General features: G+C 41.7%; 1 long non-coding RNA gene across 2 annotated transcripts; it reads left to right on the top strand.

The window, feature by feature from the left end:
• Positions 1–3,923: 3,923 nt before the first annotated feature.
• LOC117086029 lies at positions 3,924–23,357 on the top strand. Of its 2 annotated transcripts, XR_004438183.1 has the most exons (4): positions 3,924–4,065; positions 5,383–5,518; positions 10,291–10,344; positions 22,478–23,357. It is a non-coding gene; the product is annotated as an uncharacterized LOC117086029 (long non-coding RNA). The 2 variants fall into 2 exon arrangements; XR_004438185.1 differs by lacking the exon at positions 22,478–23,357 and having other exon boundaries at positions 10,291–11,192.
• The last annotated feature ends 3,554 nt before the right edge of the window (positions 23,358–26,911 follow it).

The raw sequence follows: 26,911 nt of genomic DNA on the forward strand, positions 1-26,911 counted from the left end.
GTGCTGGGATTGCAAGTGTGAGCCACCACGCCTGTCGGATTCTTTCTCTTAGATATTTTTCTGTCTTTTGCCTTCGTGAGATGAGAAGCCTAGTTTTGGGGAGACAGGATAGTGTTTTTTTCTCTTCTGTCTGTGCAGCTTTGCTCCCTGAAGCTTTCTGTCAGTATTTGCATTATGAAAATTAGGTTAAGGGCCTGGTTTTCTAATTAGTCTCTTTTAGATAGTCATACCATGCAAGTGCCATTTATAGTGGGAAAAAACAACTGTCTCAGCTTTTCTTCCTACTTCAGTGCTATGAGACTGAAAAGACTCTTCTCAGCTTCCTACTTCAGTGCTATGAGACTGAAAAGACTCTTCTCAGAGAAATTGAGATCCTTGGGGCAGGACATAAAAAAATAAAATAGAAACAACAGCCTTCTCTGCATTTTCCTTACTAAGAGATAATACACAAAACTCCCAGATTTAGACATAGGTTCCAGAAGCAGGTAGGATTCTATGAATACATCCCTATTACGCTGGTTGCAAGACTTCAGGTTTTTCTAGTTAGGAAAATAAGGGTAGACCAGCCAACACTGTGGAACTTTTCAAATAGACTGCTAATTTTTGCAGTCACCTGCTGGAGGTAGGAAAGTCAGTAATACTCGCTTTTCAAGTCTAGTTGCTATCAGCCTAGCTCTTGAAAAATAGCTGGAAGCATGTCTAGAAGACTTTCCTGCAGCCCTGTGGCCTACATGATGTTTCAAAGGACTGTTTTCTTTAACAGGTCTAAAAACTGATGATGTAAACGAAAAATAAAATTCTAAGCCCCCCAACTGACTGAATGGACCCCTTCTTGGCTAAGGAATTCCAAGAAACCTGAACAACTAGTTCAAGCCATCACAGGAAGAAGGGGTGGGACATACCTTGTTACATCCTCCCTTTGAAGTTCAGGAAAGCTCACCAGCGTTAATGTGAAAATAGAGATCGTAACAATGACAAAACAGACTTTAGCAATAAGATACCAAATTCCAACGTGACTCTGGTACAGGATCACATAACAGCAGGCCCTGAAGTAAATCAAGTATTTTATCCCAAAACAAATTTCTTTGACATATTTTGAAATGGCCCTGCAAAGCTATCTCTTATGGATGAAATCTACATTCTGTAGAGAACCTCCTTCACTTGCTAGGTCTTTTCCAGAGTCTGACACCTTTTAAGTTTCAACAAGAGATATTTACCATCTATTCTGTCTGAAGCCTACTACATGGAGGCTTCATCTACGTAAGAATCTTGGCTTCCACAACCTCCCTTAGCTTTAACATTTCTTTATGCTGACTTCAGCTCTTAAGGCAAAGCTCAACTCTTTCAACCAAGGGAAGTCTTGGAATCCACCTATGACCTGGAAGCCCTCCCACATCAAGATGTCCTACCTTTCTTTGCTGAACCAATGTATACCTTACATGTATCAATTTATGCCTTTGCTTGTAACTTCTGTCTTCCTAAAATGTATAAAACCAAGAACTATAACCTAAACACGTTGGCCGTTGGCCGCATGTTCTCAAGACCTCTTGAGGCTGTGTTATGGGCGGGGTCCTTAACCTTGGCAAAATAAGCCTAAATCGATTGACTTCTGTCTCAGGTACTTTTTGGTTTGAATTACAAACTGTTTTGTAAGCCCCATTATAGACCTGGGTACATGTATTTGTTGGTATTTGTGCAAACACAGGTTAGTAAAGTCCAGTCTTAAGAGAAAATCATCTCATGTTACAGAGCATAATGCATCAAAGTACTTTGTAATCCTCAATACTCAGCAACGTACCTGATGTTAATTAATCTGTAAAATAAATCATGTATTAATAATAGTTGCCATTAAGCACTATAAATGGTACTTTGTTAGTCTATGTAATCCTATTTATAGCACTGTGAGGTTGCTAGTATAAAACCCATTTTGCAGATGAGGAAATTGAGGTCATTTCAACTTTGTGTTGAAGATCCTGTAGTAAACAGAATAATTGATGAATCCAAGAAATTCCAGAAAACGCCAGAAGACCCTTGGTAGCTGCTGCCTCTGGCCTTTTTCTTTTTTTTTTTAATATGGAGGCTAGCTCTGTCAGTCAGGCTGGAGTGCAGTGGGGCAATCTCAGCTCACTGCAACCTCCACCTCCCGGGTTTAAGCGATTCTCCTGCCTCAGCCTCCCGTGTAGCTGGGATTTCAGGCATGTGCCACTACACCTGGCGGATTTTTGTATTTTTAGTAGAGATGGGATTTCACCATGTTGGCCAGGCTGGTCTTGAACTCCTGACCTCCAGTGATCCACGTGCTGCCTCAGTCTCCCAAAGCATGGTATTACAGGCATGAGACACACCACGCCTAGCCTGGGCATATATTTAAACCTCATAAGGGAAGAGCCCAAAGTGCAGAGAACTGGTATCAGCAGGTACATATTATGACAATGTTGAGTTTGACTGATCTTCCATCTTTGACCTGTTTATACAAGGATAAGGTATATGAAAGAAGAAAAGAAGAAGGTACCTATTTTTTTTCCGCATGATAAGTACTATTCAAAGTTGTTACAGCAATATCGGGGGTTGAAGTGGAATTTGGACCTAGTTTATCTGGGGTGTTTTTATTTGCAGATTGTTTCAGTAACAGAATGATTGCAACTAATTCTTGATTATGCACACCACTGCAATAAAAATATTTTGAATACGCTGCTACCCTTTGGCCTTTTCTGTAGCCATTGGCCTCTATAATTATTGGCCTCCATAATTGCTGAGGCTGAGAAGTTGCATGCTTAGCAGGAAATGGAAAGGAAAAGAAAATGTCAGCCTCTTCTATGACCTTTTCTAAGACAAATCAATTGTTTCTATTTCTCCAGGCTCCGCTGACTGTATTATGCACCTGGTCTAGAACACTTTCTGAGTTAACCAGGAGGGTGGGACGAGTTAATTATTCTTCTGCTGTCCCTTAGAAATGTATTTGTAGAATTTTAAAGCAAAGCACATCTCAGACCTTGTTGGAAATTCAAAGTTGTTTGGATTTCAGAATATGGGAACTATAGTTACGTTGTTTATTTTCCCTTGCATGGCTTTTATAACCCTTTTGAGCAATAACTACCTAACAGGCATGGGATTAGGCACTGAAGATAAAATATTCTGTGCCCTCAAATATTTTATGTACATACATAGAGTGTATGTGTTAATTGTTAGTCCTATTTTAGAAACAATGTTCCTTAGGAAGTCCTCCGTCTTAGGAGGATTCCCAAAAGAAGGATGGTTTCTGTTCTTGAATTAGAATTTTATGCCCTATCTACTGTCCACCCTATCTCTATTTAGTGAAGCAGTTGTAATCTACGTATGCCAGCCCTCATAGCCTCACTCCTGTAACTCAACTGTAGAGTCCGTAAAACCAGGCTCATTGCAAACACAGCAATGGCAGCTGACAGGTGTTTACCAGATATCTATGATGCAGAATTTTATGGGGGATGAAGAAGTCAAGAATTTGCTGCAGACTTGTCAGAGGCAAGTTGCATACATTGCCCATGACAATGATCTCTGTCCTACTGCATCTTATAAACTGAGTATACCACTTTGACTGTCATCAACAATTTGTGTGACAGCAAACACCACATGACCACCAGTTGTTTTATATCAGTAAAATATTATTACATACAGACATTGCTAGAAAATATTTCCCAATCTGAGGACTGACTATAAAATTTGATCTCCCAGTGATGACCTTGCCACAGATGTGGCATCACCTGGGGACTTGGGAGCCGATATGTGAGCTTTGCCTATATATCTACTTCTAATTGATTTTTCTGAACCTTGGTTTGGGGGGTGTGGCAGTAGGAAGTTGGTCAGGAGGGCTGTTTCTTGTCCTTTCTAAGATCTGATTCAGTTCCCACCCCATTTGTATCTGGATCTTCCCTTTCCTTTACCCTTTTTGTCCCTGTCCTATTTAATATGGATTTTTATTCCCAGGTGAGTCTCCTCAAAGCAGTGATGTGTCCTGGAAGGGAACTTCAGCTGGTGAAGTTTGAGAACTCATAGGGCCCACCTGCTCAAGTCCCTTCATCACTTAAGGTAAACTTATTGTACAACAGCAGTTTGTCTGCTGTTGTCTGTTGGTCCTCTGCGTTTTCAGTGAGTACCTTTGGATGACTTGGGAGTTCCTCAGTTCTTAGGCCCATTAGCTACCCAAAGCTTCCTTCTACTGCTTCCTACAAAGATGATGTTTATGCGGTGGGGGTCTTATAGCCATCAGTGGCTTATCACACACTCTCAGATTTGGAAATTCTTGGGTGTCAGATTCAAGAGAAGTTCCTCTTCAAAAGTTTAGTTTGTTTAGTTTCTTTGTTTTCTACTTTCAAGGTCCAACTTCCTTATCCTTTGTGCCTCCCTGCTCCTAGTTCCAGTAAACAACTCTCCTGCCAGTCCTTAATCTACAGAACCCACATCTACTCACTCTGTAATTTACCCCTCCCACTGTGACAGCTCTTCCTCCAAAAGCTGTCTTTCAAGTTAGCCAATCGGGTTCAGTTTAGATTGTGCGGTCCAACTTCAGCCAACGGAGACAGGACACAGTAGTAGAGATAAGCTGCATTAGGAATAAAAACCCTTCTCTGCTTTGATCGCTCTTGTGATCAGACAGATGCAGGCAGCAGCACCCTTCTGCAAAAGTAAATTTGCCTTGTTAAAAAATTTTCTAAGTGCTGGTTTCTCACTGCAGCACCAAGCACTTGTTACTAACATTGGGGATAATTTATCACAGAGTTTTGTTTAGATATTGTCTGTGGGTTTTTGTTTTTTTCATTTTATTTAAGACTAGTCAAGTGTACTAGTGAGAAAAGGGAAGAAGTAGAAACAAGGAGTTTGATGTGTGACTGAACGATCAATTCAAACAGCTCCCTTCATACCAGCCTTTTTTTTTCTATTTTCTCTTTTTTATTTTATTATTATTATTATTATTATTTTGAGATGGAGTCCCTCCATGTTGCTCCGAATCATCTCAAACTCCTGGGTTCAAGTGATCTTCCTGCCTCAGCCTCCCCAGTAGCTGTGATTACAGGCATATATCACTGTACCCATTTGCCACTTTAGTTGCTGTTTTTATGTGGGGTGGAGGTGATAGATGAGAAAGATTTTTAAAATCATGTCATTACCATCATATGAGAATTTCCCTAAGTCTTTTAGAGAATTGCATGTTGAATATATTTTAATGTACTTATATGTACTTATTCATCATTCATATATCTTCTTTGGTAAAGTGCCTGTTCAAATATTTTGCCCATTTTAAAAGTGTGTTGTATAAGGAAGGATGGCTGACTAGATGCATTTTGTACTTGCCTTCTCCACTACGAGAAACCAAAATAGTGAGTAAATAAATCATACTTTAAACAGATCATCTGAGAGAACACTGGAAGTCAACAGAAAAGTGACAGGAAACACCTAAGGCAAGGAAGGAGAGGAAAGTAAGGCAGGCTGCTTGGCTGGGATCAGCTGGGAACCAGGAGACATTCTCCAATGTGGGGAAAGGGTAAGTGAGAAACCCCCAGCAGAGCACATTCCCACCACGATATTCTGCTATCTTAGCCACAGGAGGGCTCTTGAGCCCTCCCAGGCCCTGTAACTAACAGAGGGAGCTACCTGGAGACCGTGCAATGGCACAGCTACAAGGATGGAGGTTGCATTGGGTCCCACGTCCCCCCTCCACCAAACCATAAGCAGCTACAGCAAGGCACCATTTTGAAAGCCCAGCCCCCAACAGGCTACACATTGCCCTGGGGCTCAGCAGCTCCAGGGCTAAGGCACAAATGAAGCATGGACTGCTGCCCTCAGGGCTGAAGCACAAGCAGGGTGATTGTGCCCTCCTCTCCCCAGTAGCAGGGCCACAGCATGACTGCTGCCACCTCACCCGAGCATTCAGGGGCCTTGAGATTGCCCCACCACTGTCCACCATGGCAGGCACTGGCACACACCATCAGGTGGCCTGAGGACAAGTCTGCTCAAACTGGCTTGGCCCCCACCTCATGTCAGAGCATGTAATCTAGGGGCTTAGAGATTGCCAAGCCCAGCCCACCACCACTGGCACCTGAGCACTCCTCTAGGGAACCTGAGATTGAGCCTACCCAACCTGCTGCTACCACCACAGCTGGCATCTACCTGCACATGCTGCCTGGGGGGCTGGAGACTAGCCCACCCAGGCTATCACAGCCACCACCAATAGTAGCACATACCTCTTGGGACCCAGATAGTCATCTCAGTACTGCTACTGTCATTGCCTAGAACATGCCAACTGCCCAGAGGCCTGAGAACATACTCACCCTCACAGCTACCATTGCTGCCACTACTGGCATTCAGACAAGCCACCTGGAGGCTCAAGAACTGGCCTGCCTGGACTTGCTGACACTGGTGCCAGCATATGCCACCTTGGGACCCAAGGACAAGCAGGCTCAGCCCACTGGGGTCTGAAGACTGAACCATGAGGGATCTCAGTCCCCAGCAAAACTTCACCACAGTCTCCACTAATAACTGTACCCTAAGCCATCAAGGAAATCATAGATACCACTGATGCTGCTTACAGCCAAAGAAATCATACAGAGACTATCCTACTGCATGCACCTAGAATTAAAGTCAATGTGCACTACCCAACCAAAACCAATAGACACATCTTCAGGAAAAAGTCCTCCCATATGAAAGCAAATTCATAAAATTGAAAGAAATGACTGTTATACAACATGTACAGTTATCAATGTAAGAACACAGGAAACATTGAAAATGCAAGAAAATATGACATCTTCAAAGAAACAATAGTTCTCCGGGAACAGATCCCAATCAAAAACAAATTTACACAATCCTGGAAAAAGAATTCAAAATACTGATTTTAAAGAAACTCAGTGAGATACAAGAGAATACTGAAAAACAAATAAATCAGAAAAATTTCAGGATATGAATGAAAAACTCAACAAAGAGACATACCATAAAAAAGAACCTAATAAATTCTGGAACTGAGGAATTCAGTGAATGAAATACAAAATGCATTCAAAAGATTCAACAATAGCCTAGATTAAGCAGAAGAAAGAACCTCAGAATTTGAAGATACAAGTCTTTTGAAATAACCCAGTCAGACAAAAATAAAGCCAAAAAAAAAAAAAAAAAAGAAAAGAGAGAGAGAGAGAAAAGCCTGTATGACATATGGGACACTATAAAGCAACCAAATATTTAAACTTTTCGAGTCCCAGAAGGAAAAGAGAAAACAAAAATGTTAGAAAACCTATTTAACAAAATAATAGCTAAAAAACTTCTCAAGACTAGCAAGAAATGTAGACATCTAGATACTTGAGACTCTTGAGAACCTCAAGCAAATACAATGCAAAAAGGTCTTCGTGGCACATTGTAGTCAAACTGTCAAAAATCAAAGACATAGAGAATTCTAAACACAAGAGTAAAGCATCTTGTCACCTATAAAGGAACCTCTCATCAGACTAACAGCTGACTTCTCAGCAGAAACCTTATAGGCCAGGAGAGAATGGGATGATATATTCAAAATGCTGAAAGAAAAAGCTGCCAGCAGAAGACATTGTACCCAGCAAAATTATCCTTCATGAATGAAGAACAAAAAGTCTTTCCCAGATAAGGAAAAGCTGAGGGAATTCATCACCACTAGACTGATCCTGCAAGAAATGCTTCAGAGAGTTCTACACCTGGAAGCGAAAGAATGTTATCTACCATTATGAAAACACATGAAAATATACAAACTCCTGGTAGAACAAAGCCAAAAATAAGGGAAAATAAGACTCAATTCTTACTACTAAAGAAAATCACCAAACTGCAATGATAAAGAGAAAGAAAGGAACAAAGGATATACAAAACAACCAGAAATCGTTTAATAATATGAAAAGAATAAACCTTTACATATCAATAATAACCTTGAATGTAAACAGATTAAACTTTACACTTAAAAGATATTGACTGGCTGAATGGATTAAAAACACATAGGCCAACTATATGCTGACTACAAGAAACTCATCTTACCTGTAAGAGACATAGAAAGTAAAGGGATGAAAAAAGATATTCCATGCAAATTGAAATGAAAAGCAAGCAGAAGTAGCTATGCTTACATCAGATAAAGCAGACTTTAAGTCAAAAACTGTAAAAAGAGACAAGGTTACTATATAATGATAAAGGGATAAATTCAGCAAGAGGATATAATAATTCTAAACATATATGCACCCAACACCAGAGGAACCAAGTATATAAAGCAAATATTATTAGATTTAAAGGGAGAGATAGGGGTCAAGCACAGTGGCTCACACCTTTAATCCTAGCACTTTGAGAGGCCAAGGTGGGAGGATTGCTTGAGCCCAGGAGGTAGAGACTACAATGAGCTGTGATTGTGTCTCTGCACGCCAGCCTGGGTGATATAGTTTGGGTGTTTGATCAAATCTCATGTTGAATTATAATCCCCAATACTGGAAGTGGAGCCTGGTGGAAGGTGTTTGGGTCATGGGAGCAGATTCCTCTTGGCTTGGTGCTGTCTTCATGGTCATGAGTTCTCATGAAATCTGGTCATTTTAAATGTGTGGCACCAGTCCCTTCAATCTCTTTCTTGCTCCTGCTTTCATCATGTGATGTGCCTGCTCCTGCTTCACCTTCTGCCATGAATAAAAGTTTCCTGAACTCTCCCCAGAAGCTGATGACAGCACTGTTTCCTATACAGCCTGCAGAACTGTGAGCCAGTGAAACTTCTCTTCTTTATAAATTTTCCAGTCTCAAGTATTTTTTTATAGCAATACAAGAACAGCCTAACACAGAAAATTGGTACCAAGGAGTTGGATATTGCTATAAAGATACCTGAAGATTGAGAAGCAGATTTGGAACTGGGTAACAGACAGAAGTTGGGAGAATTTGGAGGGCTCAGAAGAAGATAGGATGATGAGGGAAGGTTTGGAACTTGTTAGAGACTGGTTAAATGCTTGTGACCAAAATACTGATGGTGATATGGACAGTGAAGTCCAGGATGATGAGGTCTCAGATGGAAATGAGGAACTTATTGGGAACTGGAGCAAAGATCGTGTGTGTTATGTCTTGGCAAAGAACTTGGCTGCATTGTTTATGCCGTAGAGATCTGTGGAAGTTTGATCTTGAGAGTGATGACCTAGAGGATCTGGCAGAAGAAATTTCCAAGCCATGAAATGTTCAAGAAGTAGTGAGACTGCTTCTAACAGCCTACATTCGGATACAGGAACAAAGAAATGACTTAAAGTTGGAAATTGTATTTAAACAGGAAGCAGAGTGTAATAGTTTGAAAATTTTTCACCTAGTCATGTGGTAGAGAAAAATAAAGCTTTTTGGGGAGAGGAATTAAAACATACTGTAGGAGAACCACTTACTAAAGATGTTTACATAACTAAAAGGGAGGCAAATGCTAATGTACAAGGGGAAAATGCCTCAACGTCATTTCAAAGACCTTCTGGCAGCCCCTCCCATTACAGGCCTAGAGGCTTTTGAGGGAAGAATGGTTTCCTATGCCAGGCATGGGGCCCCATTGCCTTGTGCAGCCTTGAGACATTGCTCTCCACATCCCAGCTGCTCCAGCTCCAGCTCCAGTCCTGGCTCAAATGCACCCATGTACAGTTCAAGCTGCCACTTTGGAAAATGCAAGCTGTAATCCTTGGTGGCTTCCATGTGGTGTTAAGCCTGCAGGTGCAAACAATTCAAGAGTTAAGGAGGCTTGGCAGCCTCTGCCTAGATTTCAGAAGGTGTATAGGAAAGCCTGGGTGCCCAGACAGAAGCCTGTTGCAGGGACAGAGCCGTCACAGAGAACCTCTACTAGGACAGTGTGGAAGAGAAATATGGGATTGGAGTCCTCACACAGAGTCCCCAATGGGTCACTGACTAGTGGAGCTGTGGGATGGGGAAACTGTCCTTCAGACCCCAAAATGTGCAATCTACCAGCAGCTTGCACCCTGCACCTGGAAAACCTGCATACATTCAACTCCAACCAATGAGAGCAGCCCTGGGAGTTGAACCCTAAAAATCCACAGAGGTAGAGCTACCAAAGGCCTTGGGAGCCCACTCCTTGCACCAGTGTGCCCTGGATGTGGGAAATGGAGTCAAAGGAGATTATTTTGTAGCTTTAATATTTAATAACTGCCCTGATGGGTTTCAAACTTGCATGGAGCCTGTTGCCCCTTTCTTTTGGCCTATTTCCTCCTTTTGGAACAGGAATGTTTCATTATATCCCCCCATTATACCTTGAATACCCCCATTATATCTTGAAGTAACTAAATTGTTTTTATTTTACAGGCTTATAGGTGGAAAGGATTTGCCTTGTCTCCAATGAGACTATGAACTTTTGAGGTAATGCTGGAATTAGTTAAGACTTTGGGGTGCTGTTGGGAAGTCATGATTATATTTTGCAATGTGAGAAAGACATGAGATTTGGGAGGGGCTAGGGTTAGAATGATGTAGTTTGATGTAATTTGTCACCACCCACATCTCATGTTGAATTGTAGTCCCCAGTGCTGGAGATGAGGTCTGGTGGGAGGTGTATGGATCATGACAGCAGATCCCTCAGGACTTGGTGCTGCCTTTGTGGTACTGAGTTCTCAAAAGATCTGGTCATTTAAAAGTGCGTGACACCTCGCCTCCCCTGCCCCCCCATCTTTCTTGCTTCTGCTATTGTCCTGTGCTGTGCTTGCTGCTACTTTGCCTTCTGCCGTGAGTAAAAGCTCCCTGAGGCTTCCCCAGAAGCTGATGTCAGCACTGTTCCCTCTGTAGCCTATAGAACTGTGAGCTAATTAAATCTCTCTCTCTCTCTTTTTTTTTTTTTTTTTAAATAAATTACCCAGTCTCAGGTATTTCTTCATGGCAATGCGAAAACTGCCTAATAGATTGGGTGACAGGGTGAGACCCTGTCTCAAAAAGAAAAAAAAGGGGACAGATAGACTCCAATACAGTAATAGTTGGGACTTCAAGAATCCAATCTCAGCATTAGACAGATCATCTGAACAGAAAATTAACAAACAAACTTTGGATTTAAACTGAACATTAGACCAAGTAGACCTAATAGATATTTACAGAACATTTTATCCAACAGCTACAGAATACACATTCTTCTCATCAGTACATGAAACATCCTCCAAGATACACCATAAGTTAAAAAAAAAAAAAAAAAAAGCCTCAATAAATTCTTAAAAATTAAAATTTCAGATAAGAACATGTTCTGGCAAAAAAAAAGTTTTAATCAAAATCAAAATTATATCCAGTATCTTCTCAGACCACCATAGAATAAAACTAGAAATCAATAACAAGAGGAACTTTGGAAACTACACAAACACATGACAATTTAACAACATACTCCTGAATGACCATTTGGTCATGGAAAAAACGGATGAAGGAAATAAAAACTTTTCTTGAAACAAATAAAAATCAGGCCGGGCGCAGTGGCTCAAGCCTGTCACTCTTATGTCTTTTAACTGGAGAGTTTAGTCTGTTTACATTCAATGTTGTTATTGATAAGTAAAGACTTACTCTTGCCATTTTGTTATTTGTTTTCTGGTTGTTTTAAGGTCTTTTCTTCCTTCCTCCTTTCCTTTCTGTCTTCCTTCTAGTGAAAGTGATTTTCTCTGGTGATATGATTTAATTTCTTACTTTTTGTGTATCCATTGCATATTTTTTGGTTTGAGGTTACCATGAGGCTTGCAGATACTATCTTATAACCCATTATTTTCAGCTGATAACAACTTAATACTGTTTGCATAAACAAACAAGCTATAAGAAAACTAATAAAAACTCTATGCTATGCCTTAACTTCATCCCCTTGCTTTTTAATTTTCTGTTGTTTCTATTTATATCTTATTGTACTGCCTATATCTTGAAAAATTGTTATTATTATTGATTACTTCATTGTTTAGTTTTCCTACTTAAGAGTAGTTTACACACCACAGTTACAGTGTCATAATATTCTGTGTTTTTCTGTGTACTATTACCAGTGAGTTTTATACCTTCAAGTGATTACTTGTTGCTCATTAATATCCTTTTCTTTCTGATTGAAGTACTCCCTTTAGCATTTCTAGCAGGACAGGTCTGATGTTGATGAACTCCTTCATTGGACTACCCACAATGTTCCCTTAAGTGTCCCTTCTGTGACTGAGCTGGTTCCTGAAGCCAGCAAGTCTCAGGGTCTCACCCAAGAACCTCAACATAGGACCTGGGTATCACTGCTGGTTATTCAGGGCCCAGGGGCTCTTCAATTAGCAGTGATGAATGCCAGGACTGGGTCCTTCCCTTCAAAGCAGCAGGTTCTCTTTTGGCCCAGGTTGTGTCTAGCTCCCATTGACATTTCTAGACATACCACAGGCCCGAAGGAAAGGGGCCTCATATGTCTGACCCATGCCCTATCCTCCTGTGGCTGAGCTGGTATCTATGATGCAAGACAAAGTCCTCTCCACTCTTCTTTCTCTTCGCCTCAAATAGAACGAAGGGGTCTCTTTTGGAGCTGTGAGCCATGCAGCCTGGGGTTAGTGAAAGGACAATGCTAGCACTCCCTTAGCAGCCCCAGCTGGTGTCTCAGTAGGTCATGTGCCCAATGAGATCAACAATTCCTCTCTGACTAGGGCTGGTTTCAATGTACCCTCTGTGGGCAGGCGTCAGTTGAGTTTGGTCCAGTTTTCCTTTCTGCTCTAACAGGACAGCACTGAGTTCAGTAACTCACAATTGTTGTGCTTTCCTTCCCCCAACACATAAGAACTCTCAGTACCATGCAGCCACTGCAGGGGGTTGCTGGAGGGGTTACACTAGTGACTCAAGAATGTTTTTTTCTACCTGTTCAGTGCCTCTTTCAGCAGCAATACAAAGTGAAAACCAGGTACTGTGAGTGCTCACCTAATATTTGGTTCTTCTGAAGGTGCTTTTTTGTGTGTAGTTGTTAAATTGGTCTTCTTAGTGGGGGGCAGGGTGCAATTGGTGGAGTCTTCTATTCTCCCATCTTGCTCTGCCTCCTCCTGGTAATCCATAAAATTAATTTTAATTTCATCCTGAATGAATTCATGATCTCACTGTTTTATTTTTTCTCAGCATGTGATTTATTTTTATTTGGAATGTCTTTGGTATGCTTTCTTAGCATAGAAGTTGTGTTTATTAAGGCCAGGCGCAGTGGTTCAAGCCTGTAATCCCAGCACTTTGGGAGGCCGAGACGGGCGGATCGCAAGGTCAGGAGATCGAGACCATCCTGGCTAACACAGTGAAACCTCGTCTCTACTAAAAATACAAAAAACTAGCCGGGCGAGGTGGCGGGCGCCTGTAGTCCCAGCTACTCCGGAGGCTGAGGCAGGAGAATGGCGTAAACCCGGGAGGCGGAGCTTGCAGTGAGCTGAGATCCGGCCACTGCACTCCAGCCCGGGCGACAGAGCAAGACTCTGTCTCAAAAAAAAAAAAAAAAAAAAAGAAGTTGTGTTTATTTATGTCTTCTTTTTCTCACTTTCTTCTTTCTCCTCTTTTCATTCTTTCTGTCCTCACCCTCTACCTGTCTAGTGGTTTTACAGTTGCCACAACCTAGATGCCTATTCTAAAGCATGTCTTATCAGGACATTTGAGGGTCTCCTGTATCATCAGGCCATTCCTAGTCACTGGCTTTGTCCTCCTAATTGCTGAGGCCGATTGCTTCTTCTTCCCCTGCCTCCTGATGCCTTCTGCTTCCTCTTAAGCCAGAGTTCCTGGGGGTGGTCAGGAATCAGTTCTTTTTCATCCTTTGAGTCACCAGACTATGGTTTCAAGGACTAAGTCATTCATTTCCCATTTAATTCGAGAAATTCTTAGTCTCCATTAAATTTCAGAAGTGATGAGCCCAGCCTCCTCTGCCTGCATCATGGCCAGCAAAGCCAGCCCCTCTTACTGCTTTATGTTACTGTTTGTTTCTGGGGTGTGGAGTGTATGGCCCATTTTTTATGTCCTCTATGTCTTTAAATTTTGATTTTAATATTTTATTATTACTATTTGAGCAGAGAGGGTGTGTCAAATTGTGGACTTACTGAGTCATCTTGATTAGAAATCCAATTTGTGTCTTAAACTTTTGTACCTACTTACAAATTTGGGCCAAGTTATATAATTTCTCTGAGCCTAAATACATCTAAAACAAGGCTATTTGACCAAGTTCATTAAGGTCCATTCCAACTGTAAATTCCATAGGTTTATGTAGCCTACAACCTATGACTATATTCAGGTTTACTCAGATAATTTGTAGTATAGGGGACTTGGAACCTGTGGGGAAAAGAAAGAGAGATCAGACTGTTACTGTGTCTATGTAGGAAGAAGTAGACATAGAGACTCCATTTTGTTCTGTACTAAGAAAGATTCTTCTGCCTTGAGATGCTGTTAATTTGTAACTCTACCCCCAACCCTGTGCTTGCAGAGACATGTGCTGTGTTTATTCAAGGTTTAACGGATTTAGGGCTATGCAGGATGTGCTTTGTTGAACAAGTGCTTGAAGGCAGTATGCTTGTTGAAAGTCAACACCATTCTCTAATCTCAAGTACCCAGGGACACAAACACTGCGTGAAGGCCGCAGGGACCTCTGCCTAGGAAAGCCAGGTATTGTCCAAGGTTTCTCCCCATGTGATAGTCTGAGATATGGCATCGTGGGAAGGGAAAGACCTGACCATCCCGTAGCCCGACATCCATAAAGGGTCTGGGCTGAGAAGGATTAGTAAAAGAGGAAGGCCTGTTTGCAGTTGAGATAGAGGAAGGCATCTGTCTCCTGCTCCTCCCTGGGCAATGGAATGTCTCGGTGTAAAACCTGATTGTATGTTGTATTTACTGAGACAGGAGAAAACCGCTGCCGCTGTAGGGCTGGAGGTGAGACTGGAGGTGAGAAGTGCTAGCGGCAGTGCTGCTCTTTAATGCACTAAAATGTTTGTGGAGATGTTTGTATACATGCACATCAAGGCACAGCACCTTTCCTTAAACTTATTTATGACACAGAGATCTTTGTTCACATGTTTTCCTGCTGACCCTCTCCCCACTATTACCCTATTGTCCTGCCACATCCCTCTCTCCGAGACCGTAAAAATAATGATCAATAAATACTGAGGGAACTCAGAGACACGGTTCTGGCGCAGGTCCTCCCTATGCTGAGTGCTGGTCCCCTGGGCCCACTTTTCTTTCTCCTTACTTTGTCTCTGTGTCTCTTTCTTTTCTCAAGTCTCTCGTTCCACCTGACGAAAAATGCCCAGAAGTGTGGAGGGGCAGGCCACTCCTTCAGGAACTCACGTTTTCTCTTTTCTGACCCAAGGGCTGGCTCTGCCATATGTCGTAACTATCCTCATCGCGAACACGGCAGAGAGTCAAGAAACCCAATGCATGGCATGCCATATCTGCCTATTTTATTCCTCTAACTAGAAAGTTGGGGATTTCGCTAATGTTTCTTGCAGGCAGAGCTAGCTCTTATGATACTTTCTGGAATTCCAAACACAAGATTGGATAAGGTTTTGAAAATAGAACCCCTTGGACAGAAAAATTAATTCTTATGCAAACAGCAAAGGGCAGAAAGCTTTTTAGCACAGATTATCTCTGAAAACGGACAATAAATAATCAATGCAAACAACATGCCTGATGTGGAACTGGAAAAGATGAGCATTAGGGGATGGCTCTTGGATCACAAAAACAATTACAATTACCATGAGCAGTGGCAGAGATCAGAATTACCCCGAGTTACTGGCAGCAAATCTGTATGCATCTGCAGCAACTTCAATTCTTGCCTCTTCAGAAGAAAGAATTGGACTGAGGGACATAAAGCGGAAAAAGAGACCTTGGCAAGTTTCAGAGCAGGAATGGAAGTTTATTTAAAAGGTTTTAGAACAGGAAAAAAAAGGAAAGTTCACCTGGAAGAGATCCAAGAGGGCACGTGAAGGTTAAAGAGAGAGAGGTCAAATGCCCCCTTTAACCATGATCCTAGGACTTTTATAGGATCGCTTCTTTCCAGTGATTCTCCTTTTAGGGTGGGCTGCCTGCCCGCATGTGCAGAGCTCTCCTTACCCTAGGGAAATGGGAACACACAATGTGTTTAGGAAGTTGTACACATGCCCATCTGAGGCCTTCTTCCTTTTTCTGGTGGAGTGTACCCAGAAGATCATACTTTGCCATTTTTGTCTCTTAATGTGCATGCCCAGGAAATTTCTTCTCCCTGGAGTCTGCCTTTAATTAACACTTTAATGTTAACAGGTGTGGACTATCCGGAACTAGCCTCTTCCTAGCGCTGTCTGCCAGTTTATCACATTTAGAGAGTCAATGCAATAATTGCCGAACCATCACCCAACATTTCAGTGGGTGGTGGGGAGAGTCCTCTCCTGACCCGCTCATGCCTAACTACATGTAACATTATCACAGCATCAAAGAAGGACTTGGGGGAAAGAAAACCTGTTGTATGTCATTTACTAATTAAACCAAAGAGATGATTTTTTAAATTATTATTATTATTATACTTTAAGTTCTGGGATACACGTGTGCAGAAGATGCAGCTTTGTCACATAGGTATACATGTGCCGTGGTGGTTTGCTGCACCCATCAACCCATCATCTACATTAGGTATTTCTCCTAATGCTATCCCTCCCCTTGCTCCCCACCCCACGACAGGGTGGTATGTGATGTTCCCCTCCCTGTGCCCATATGTTCTCATTGTTCAACTCCTACTTATAAGTGAGAATATACGGTGTTTGGTTTTCTGTTCCTGTGTTAGTTTGCTGAGAATGATGGTATCCAGCTTCTTTTTTTTTTTTTTTTTTTTTTGAGACGGAGTCTTGCTCTGTCGCCCGGGCTGGAGTGCAGTGGCCGAATCTCAGCTCACTGCAAGCGCCGCCTCCCGGGTTTACGCCATTCTCCTGCCTCAGCCTCCGGAGTAGCTGGGACTACAGGCACCCGCCACCTCGCCCGGCTAGTTTTTTTTTGTATTTTTAGTAGAGACGGGGTTTCACCGTGTTAGCCAGGATGGTCTCGATCTCCTGACCTCGTGATCCGCCCGTCTCGGCCTCCCAAAGTGCTGGGATTACAGGCTTGAGCCACCGCGCCCAGCCAGAGAATGATGGTGTCCAGCTTCATCCATGTCCCTGCAAAGGACATGAACTCATTCTTTTTTATGACTGCATAGTATTCCATGGTGTACGTGTGCTACGTTTTCTTCATCCAGTCTATCATTGATGGGCATTTGGGTTGGTTCCAAGTCTTTGCTATTGTCAATAGTACTGCCATAAATGTAAGTATGCGTGTGTCTTTATAGTAGAATGATATATAATTTCTTTGGGTATATACCCAGTAATGGGATGGCTGGGTCAAATGGTATTTCTAATTATAGATCCTTGAGGAATCTCCACACTATCTTCCACAATGGTTGAACTAATTTGTACTCCCACCAACAGTGTAAAAGCCTTCCTATTTCTTCACATCCCCTCCAGTATCTGTTGTTTCCTTACTTTTGAATGATTACCATTTTAACTGGCCTGAGATGGTATCTCATTGAGGTTTTGATTTGCATTTCTCTAATGGCCAGTGATGATGAGCTTTTTTTCTTGTTTGTTGGCCACACTTTTGAAAGGTGTCTGTTCATATCCTTTGCCCACTTTTTGATGGAGTTGTTTGTTTTTTTTCCTGTAAATGTATTTAAGTTTCTTATGGATTCTGGATATTAGCCCTTTGTCAGATGGATGGATTGCAAAAATTTTCTTCCATTCTGTAGGTTGCCTGTTCACTCTGATGATAGTTTCTTTTGCTGTGCAGAAGCTCTTTAGTTTAATTAGATGCCATTTGTCAATTTAGGCTTTTGTTGCCATTACTTTTGGTATTTTATTCATGAAGTCTTTGCCCATGCCTAGGTCCTGAATGATATTGCCTAGGTTTTCTTGTAGGGTTTTTACGGTTTTAGGTCTTACATTTAACTCTTTAATCCATCTTGAATTAATTTTTGTATAAGGTGTAAAGAAGGGATCCAGTTTCAGTTTTCAGCATATGGCTACCCAGTTTTCCAGACACCATTTATTAAATAGGGAATCCTTTCCCCATTGCTTGTTTTTGTCAGATTTGTCAAAGATCAGATGGTTGTACATGTGTGGTGTTATTTATGAGGCCTCTGTTCTATTTCATTGGTCTATATCTCTGTTTTGGTACCAGTACCATGCTGTTTTGATTACTGTAGCCTTGTAGTATAGTTTGAAGTCAGGTAGTGTGATACCTCCAGCTTTGATCTTTTTGCTTAGGATTGTCTTGGCTATACGGGCTCTTTTTTTGGTTCCATATGAAGTTTAAAGTGTTTTTTTCTAATTCTGTGAAGAAAGTCAATGGTAGCTTGATGGGAATAGCATAGAATCTATAAATTTCTTTGGGCAGTTTGGCCATTTTCACAATACTGATTCTTTGTATCCATGAGCATGGGATGTTCTTCCATTTGTTTGTGTCCTCTTTTATTTCATTGAGCAGTGGTTTGTAGTTCTCCTTGAAGAGGTCCTTCACACCCCTTGTAAGTTGTATTCCTAGGTATTTTCTTCTCTTTGTAGTAATTGTGAATGGGAGTTCACTTATGATTTGGCTCTCTGTCTATTATTGATGTATAGGAATGCTTGCAATTTTTGCACATTGATTTTGTATCCTGAGACTTTGCTGGAGTTGCTTAGCAGCTTACGGAGTTTTTGGGCTGAGATGATGGGGTTTTCTAAATATATAATCATGTCATCTGCAAACAGAGATAATTTGACTTCCTCTCTTCCTATTTGAATACCCTTTATTTATTTATCTTGTCTGATTGCTTTGGCCAGAACTTCCAATACTGTGTTGATTAGGAGTGGTGGGAGAGGGCATCCGTGTCTTGTGCCAGTTTTCAAAGGGAACACTTCCAGCTTTTGCCCATTCAGTATGATACTGGCTGTGGGTCTGTCATAAATAGCTCTTACTATTTTGAGATATGTTCCATCAATACCTGGTTTATTGAATGTTTTTAGTAGGGAGGGGTGTTGAATTTTATTGAAGGCCTCTTCTGCATCTATTGAGATAATCAAAGAGCTGATTCTTGAATTTGTCTCAGCAGCTTCCAGTGGGACATCTTTTGTCCCTAGCACTTGCCCTGTACTGTGGCTTGAAGCACTGAGTTGATTATTATTGCTTCTGTCTAATCCTATGTTAAAATTTTCCAACTTGTGCTGTAAGTCATGCAAATCATTTCCTAAAGCAAACAAATGCAGGCTATCTACCTGAATCTCTTCTGTCTTGTATCAATCACTTTTTCCCCAATTGAGATCAGCTGCTAATTTTCTATTTTGGACCACATGACAGCCCAGTGTCAGAGTATAGAGTTTGTAATTGATAGGGACAGAAGGCAAGGAAATTCTAGGCAGAAGAGAGCAGGTCCCCGGTGAGGGTCCCACCCTCAAGCCTGGAACCGTGGCCCAAAGTGAGAACATGCATTCCTGTTTTCCCATGTGAATGTTGCCTTTTCCACAACCACTTATGGCCCACCCCACCCCCCATCCTATGCCCATAAAAACCCCAGGCTCCACTGACAGAGCAGAGAAGAGGAGAAGCAGCTGGATGTAAGAGACTACAGTTTGATGTTGGAGAGAGGCAGCTTGACTTCAGAGGGATGGCTTGACTATGTTGCTTCGGAGAGGAGTCTGGCTAGGGAATGGCCAGACCCTGGGGGAAGATCACCTTCCTGCTCCATTCCCTTTCCACTGAGAGCCACTTTCATCAGTAATAAAATCCTCCACATTTACCACCCTTGAATTCATTCATGCGACCTGATTTTTCCTGGATGCCAAACAAGAGCATGGGTGCCACAGGTGTGGACACTAAAGGCTATCACACTGACCCTCTGCCCTCACTGGTGGAGAGCAACCACCACATGCAAAAAGACAGAGGGTCCACTGAGCTGTTTAACACATAAGCTGTCCAAAACCAGCAAAGCTAAAAGAGCACTGTAACACATGCTCTCTGGGACTTGGGGGTCATGGGTACCTCCCTCTAGATGCTGCCACAGGGCCTGCGTGGAGTTTTGTTCCTGCTGTTGCCCAAAAGCACTCACCCAGCTCCTGTACCTACTCACCTGCATGCTCCCTCCTATGAGGGGTTCAGTGCAGTGGATTCGAGTGAGTGGAGTTTGCTCCAACTGGCACCTAAATAGCCACCTATCCCCAGCACCCGCACTCCAGTTCCCACCCACGAAGGGGTCAGGGGAAATTTCCTGCTTTATAATGACTTGGAACTGAGGGGCAGGGGCTGAGGATTTTATCCCTTGAGTCATAATCTAGAGTGGCCTTGTGAGAGCAATACTCACTTGGGTCAGAGCCTCCTGACCCTAGCTGTGACAAAACTGAAACCATGGAGAACACATCCTCTCTTGGTGCCCTCTTTTATTTGCTGGCTGTGGATGCTTAAACTTCCCTTTTGCTTCCTCTTCTCCTCTCTTTGATACCCTGCCTGGGGGTGGGTCAGGGTCAAAGACAAAGGCATTAACATGAAGACAGATGGAGTTAAGCTCTGACTGAGTAGAGGGCAGGTTTGAGGTGCAAGGAGTCAAGGACTTGAATCCTCTTTGTGGTTGTAGTGAATTTACTTCAATTGGGGTCACACTTGGGGTTTCAGCATTTACAACCAGTGCCTAGCACATAATAGGGGCTCAATAAAATATAGTCAGGACTGGGCACGGTGGCTCACACTTGTAATCCCAACACTTTGGGAGGCCAAGGTGGGTGGATCACAAGGTCAGGAGTTCAAGACCAGCCTGGCCAATATGGTGAAACCCCTTCTCTACTCAAAATACAAAAATTAGCCAGGTGTGGTGGTGCACACCTGTAGTCCCAGCTACTTGGGAGGCTGAGGCAGAAGAATCGCTTGAACCTGGGAGGCAGAGGTTGCAGTGAACTGAGATTGTGCCACTGCACTCCAGCCTGGAGAACAGAGAGAGACTGTCTCAAAAAAAAATGTATATATATATGTGTGTGTGTATATATATATGTGTGTGTGTGTGTATATGTGTGTGTGTATATATATATAGTTGGTCCTCTGTATCTCTGAGTTCTGCATCTGTGCATTCAACCAGTGAAAATTGAAAATATTTTTTATATATGCATTTAGGACAAGCACAGTAGCTCACGCCTGTAATCTCAACACTTTGAGATGCTGAGGCAGGAGGATAGCTTGAGCTCAGGAGTTTGAGTCCAGCCTGGGCAACATTGCAAGAGCCTGTCTCTACTAAAAATGAAATTTTAAAAATCAGCCAGACATGGTGGTGCATGCCTATAGCCCAGCCACTCAGAAGACTGAGGCAGGAGAATTGCTTGAGCTGGGGAGAATGAGACTGCAGTGAGCTGCAATCATGTCACTGCACTCCATCCTGGGCGATGGGGTGAGACCCTCTCTCAAAAAAAAAAAAAGTGCATTTATACTGAATATGCACAGACTTTGTTTTCTTGTTATTATTACCTAAACAATACAGTATAACAATATTTACATAGCATTTACATTGTATTAGGTATAAGTAATCTAGAGATGATTTAGAGGATATGGAAGGATGTACATAGGTTATATACAAATATGGCAGCATCTTATATCAGAGACTTGAGCATCTGGATTTTGTTAGCCATGGGAGGTCCTGGAAGCAATCCCCCATGGATATAAAGGGACAACATATGTGTTGAATGAATTGAAGGAGGTAAAGTTCTGAGCCTGGTAAGATGGCTGCTCCCAACTCTGTCTTCTGGCTTTTCCTCTCCCTATGGTGGGTGTATCCAGGCCAGGAGTCCCAAGGCTCTCACTCACCTCCTGAGAATGCCTAGACCAGTGGGGCTGTAGGTGAGGCACGCCTGCTCTCTAGAACATGTCACCCCTTTGCTAATGTGCCAGTTATTTCTAGAGTCCCTTTTTTCTTACTGTGAGAGTAGTCAGATCCAGAGAACCAGGATTTGGGCTTTGGGAGGAAGGGGCTGGAAGAACTGCTTTTTTGCTAGGTCCTAGTCCTGCCTTCGGCCACGTGAAAGGAATCTTCCACATGGTCCTGTTCAGCTCACCGTGGTCTGCACGGGAGTTCAGGTCAAAGTCTTATCACATGTATTTTCTTGGCTTTGGCCTTTGTGCTGTTGTTTTTGTTTCTCTCAAGAACCTAAGGAGGGAAGGGGTCCCAGGGAAGGGAAGGAAAAGGAGAGAGGTGTTTGAAATCCTGAGTCCTTGCCATCCCTCCCTCTCTATGTAAATCTCTGCTCCTTTATACTATGACTTACTTATTCATGGAAATCTGTCTGAGGGAAGGCTGTGGTCAGAAACTGGAAGATAGTCCATCCGCATGCCGTCTTACTGTCCCATTCATTTCAGTTGCGCTGACAGGCAAGAAAGAACAGCAGGAGAAGCTAACAGATCATGTGCTTACTCTGTGCTTGGCCCTGGTCTACGTCTTTCACTTACAGTCTCAGATTCTCGCAGTAACCCCCAAGGTCGATACCATTATGATTTCTATTTACAGATGAGGAAATGAGGCTCAGCAAGAAGTACCTTGTCCAAAGTCAGAATCTGCCCAAATTCTAGGAGACAAGTCTAGCAATCTGACTCTGGAGCCAGTGTTCCTACCCATCATGTTTGTCTCTCTCCTCCTCACATGCATACTAAGGAAAAGCCAACAGCTGCTTACTGCGGTTCAACCTGACTGCTACATACAAGGAATTTGCTCCTGAGGGTGGAAGGAAGTTCACACCCACACGACAGGGCTGGGATGCCACCATCAGCTTTCCTTTTGACTTAAAGCTTGTTCACGTTGTCATCAAGTCACACACCAAATCACATCAGTCGTTTCTTCAGCATGAAAGAATAAATTCGATATTTTTCTGGGTGGAGTGTTTATATTTTTGTACTTCTGCCTAGAGAGTTGCCATTTGGGCTTAATTGTTATTTGTTTTCATAGATTTATCCATATCTGAGTTTCCCAGTTTGCCAGTTGTTTCTAAAACGTTTACTGACCAGTGTAAATAGCAACCTTTTGTAGCATTTATATACAATTTTGGAAACAACCTATTGACTCAATAATTATTTTAATCTAGAAAGTTTTAGCAAGAGAGCTGAAGAAAGTGAACGTGGTGGGACAACTCATAGCCAGAGGGATAGTATATTTGTTCTCAGTGAAATCATGGTTTGCTGGCACTAAAAATAAGTTTCCAGCCAGAATAATGAGTGGGTCAGCCAAAGGACAAGAATACCATATTTCTTTTCAGTAATCTAATTGGGTGCCCTTGGAAATCACTAGTGTCTGTCTGTGAAGAAGGAAAAGACAGAGAGAAGCTCTGTATTTGTCAGAATTGTAATGAACTTTTAGATGATTTTTTAAAAAAGTAGAGTATATTCAAGGAAACATTTTAAGGAATAACAACCTTATATGCCAAACACATCTTTAGCAAATAAAATGATTTTATTTTTCACACAAATTTGGCTTCTCAAAAGAACTGGTTTTAACTTTGTTGAACTAGAAAAGGGAGGCTCAGATTTTCTTCACATCTCCCTCCTTGTCTTCCAGACATTTATGAACGTTTTCTGAAACTGATTCGTTCTCAGATGTGCCATTCAAGATAATTGGGCAATAATACAAGCTACAACTATGTCAAAGGTCACAGCAAACTGGGATCATAAAGAAAATAATTGGTAGAGTGTTTACAAGTTAAATAATGACTTCTGGCTGCATCCATTTTGCTGCAAAAGATATAATTTTTTTTCCTTTTTTATGGCAGTGTAGTATTCCATGGTATACACATACAACAGTTTCTTTATACTCCACCATTGAGGGGCACCTAGGTTGGTTCCATGTCTTTGCTATTGTGAATAGTACTGCAATAAACATATAAGTACACATGTCTTTTTGGTAGAATGATTTCTTTTCCTTGGAATACATACCCAGTAATGGGATTGCTGGGTCAAATGATAGTTCTGTTTTAATTTCTTTGAGAAATGTCCAAACTGTTTTTCACAGTGGCTGAAGTAATTTACACTCCCACCAGCAGTGTATAACACATTCCCTTTTCACTACAGCCTTTTCAGCATGTGTTGTTTTTGACTTTTTCATAATAGCCATTCTGATTGGTGTGAGATGGTATCTCATTGTGGTTTGGCTTTGCATAACAAATAACTTTTTACTTTTTAAGTCTAAGTATGTCCCAAATATTGCATAAGACATACTTAATAAGTTGGGTGAACTGTAACTCGATAAATTATTGGTATGATCAGTGATTTTTATGTTGGAGAAGCACTGGCTTGGAAGAAATTGGAGTTTTGAAACAAAAGAATAAACTCTACAAAGTATGTGGATGTGGATGTACATATGTAGTGGCAGGGGGGAATGGTGGGAAAGGCGAAGAAAATTAGTTAATTTTAGAAATCGAGAAGCTTATCCAGTATTGATTAATATATTCTCTTAAAAAGAATTTTCATGAGGTTGGTTAACAAAAACAAAATCAACAAGTTTATAAGAACCAATTGCTTGAAGCCTGTACCAACAGGATCTGAGTTTGGTACTGTCTTAATCCATTTTCTGTTTATATCAGAATACCTGAAATGGAGCAGTTCATAAGAAATGAAATTTATTTCTTACAGTGCTGGAGGCTGGGAACTCCAAGGTCAAGGGGGTACAACCAATGAGAGCCTTCTCTTCTTGCTGGTAGGGATCTTCTGCAGAATCCAGAGGAGGCACAGGACATCACATGGCTGGGGGCTAAGCTTGCTAGCTCAGGTTTCTCTTCCTCTGATTATAAGGCCACTAGTCTCATGCTCATGATAACCCATTAACCCACCAACTCATTAAGCATGAACAGATGAATGGATTCGTGGATTAATGGGTTATTATGGATTAATCCATTCATGAGGGCAGAGCCTCATGACCCAATCACCTCTTTTTTTTTTTTTTCTTCTTTTTTTTTTGAGACAGTGTCTCATTCTGTTGGCTAAAGTGCAGTGGCACGATCACAGCTCACTGCAGCTCTGACTTCCTTGGGCTCAGGTGATCCTCCCACCTCAGCCTCCCAAATAGCTGGAACCACAGGTGTGTACCACCATGCCCAGCTAATTTTTATATTTTTTGTAGAGATGGGGTTTTACCGTGTTGCCCACGCTGGTCTCAAACTCCTGGGCTCAAGTGATCTGCCCGCCTTAGCCTCCCAGAGTGCTGGGATTATAGGCATGAGCCACCTCACCTAGTCCCAATCACCTCTTAAAGGCTTCACCTCTCAATACTGCCCCATTGGGAATGAAATTTCAAGATGAGTTTTGGAAGGGACATTCAAACCATAGCAGGCATGTTACAACTTTTCAGCAGACTGAAATGGTATGGTTCTTGGCCTCCTTTCAAAGTATAAATCTTGCTTTCAGGCCCTTCATATGTCAGACTCTGAATCTATTCTCTTCTCTCCTAATAGCACTGCCAGGTCTAAGATTCCTTTGCTGGTGGGTGGATGGTGCATACTGGACCAGCTGAAAGGTCGCTGAGTCTACCACTCTACAGAACACAGTCTATGCCTGAAACTATGGGGAGGTGTTCAAAAGAAAACATGTCTGACCTTCAAGAGTTTGTAATCCTATTGGAAAAGTCTGGAGAATAGATGATAGATAATTGTCAAATTGAGTCACTTCATGGAATACATGTTCTATGAAGTCTCGGTTGGTTTCACCACTGTATCCCCAGTGCATAGAAGAGTACCTTGCAAACAGTGAGTGCCCCATAAACGTTTGATGAATGAATAAATCAGTGTCGGCTGCATTCACCAAGGCAGGCTTGATAAAGCAGTCTGGACTGAAATGGGACTTAAAGATCTGGCTGAACAGAAAGTATCATCATTATCATTATCATCATTGCAGCTGCTATTTACTGTGAACCAGGTTCTGAGCACAGTACTTTATAATAATTCTATTCATGTTCTAATAGCCCTTAAACATTTAGGTCTATCTGGCCCAAAGCCTATTTTGCTTCTGCAAATCAGCTTTAATATCATCTCAGGGAAACATTCTCTGACCATCCTATCTAAAAGCGTTTCTTCTTGCTATTCTCTATCTCAACCCACTGTGCTTTCATAGTATTTAGGACAACTTAGTGTGAGTTTATTCAGTGTTTTTTTGGCTGTCTCTATAGTCCATGAGGGCAAGGAGTATGTCTGCCTTATTACTACTGTGTCTTCAGCACCCATCTGCCAGCTCATTCCCTGACACTTAGTAGGCATTCTATAAATGTTTATTGAACAAATGCATTTGGTTTTCAGGCCTGTCTGCACAGAATCATCTCAGCTTAAACAAAAAAAATGGAAAACCAAAAAATATAACCATCAAGCTCTTATCCCAGAGATATTCAAAGGTAGATATTTGAAGCCTAGGCATCTTTTTTTTTTTTTTCTTTTAAAATTCTGCAAGTAAATCTAATACATAGCCAAAGACAAGAATTTCAGTGAGTGAATGCCACTGTAAGGAAACTATATGGATACACATTAAAATCTGATGGATACATTTTTTGTCTATGCAATCTTTCAAAGAAAGCTTTATAGAACTTTCTCTAAGAAATACATTGGCCATGACCTTTGCCTCAATGTAAACTTGTTTCGTACCTAATCATACTCATCCTGTTCTCTCTAACTTTAAAAGTAAGAAAATACCAGCATCAGCAGCAAACACTTGAATTAAAATTTGTTGCCTGTGACCTTTAAACATATGAAGAGATGCTCAACCTCATTCAAAATAAGAGACATGGAAACTATAACTATACTGAGATATCACTTCTTATCTGTCAGATGGCAAAAATGCAAAAGGATGACAACATATTTTATTGGCAGTACTACAGGAAAACAGCTTCTCTACTACATTGCTGGTGAGAATGCAAAAATAAACCAAATGGAGGGAAATTTGTTCATTTCTGGCAATATTATATATGTATATA

Source organism: Trachypithecus francoisi, unplaced genomic scaffold (assembly GCF_009764315.1).
Source record: "Trachypithecus francoisi isolate TF-2019V2 unplaced genomic scaffold, Tfra_2.0 Contig00586, whole genome shotgun sequence".
Classification (NCBI taxonomy): domain Eukaryota; kingdom Metazoa; phylum Chordata; class Mammalia; order Primates; family Cercopithecidae; genus Trachypithecus; species Trachypithecus francoisi.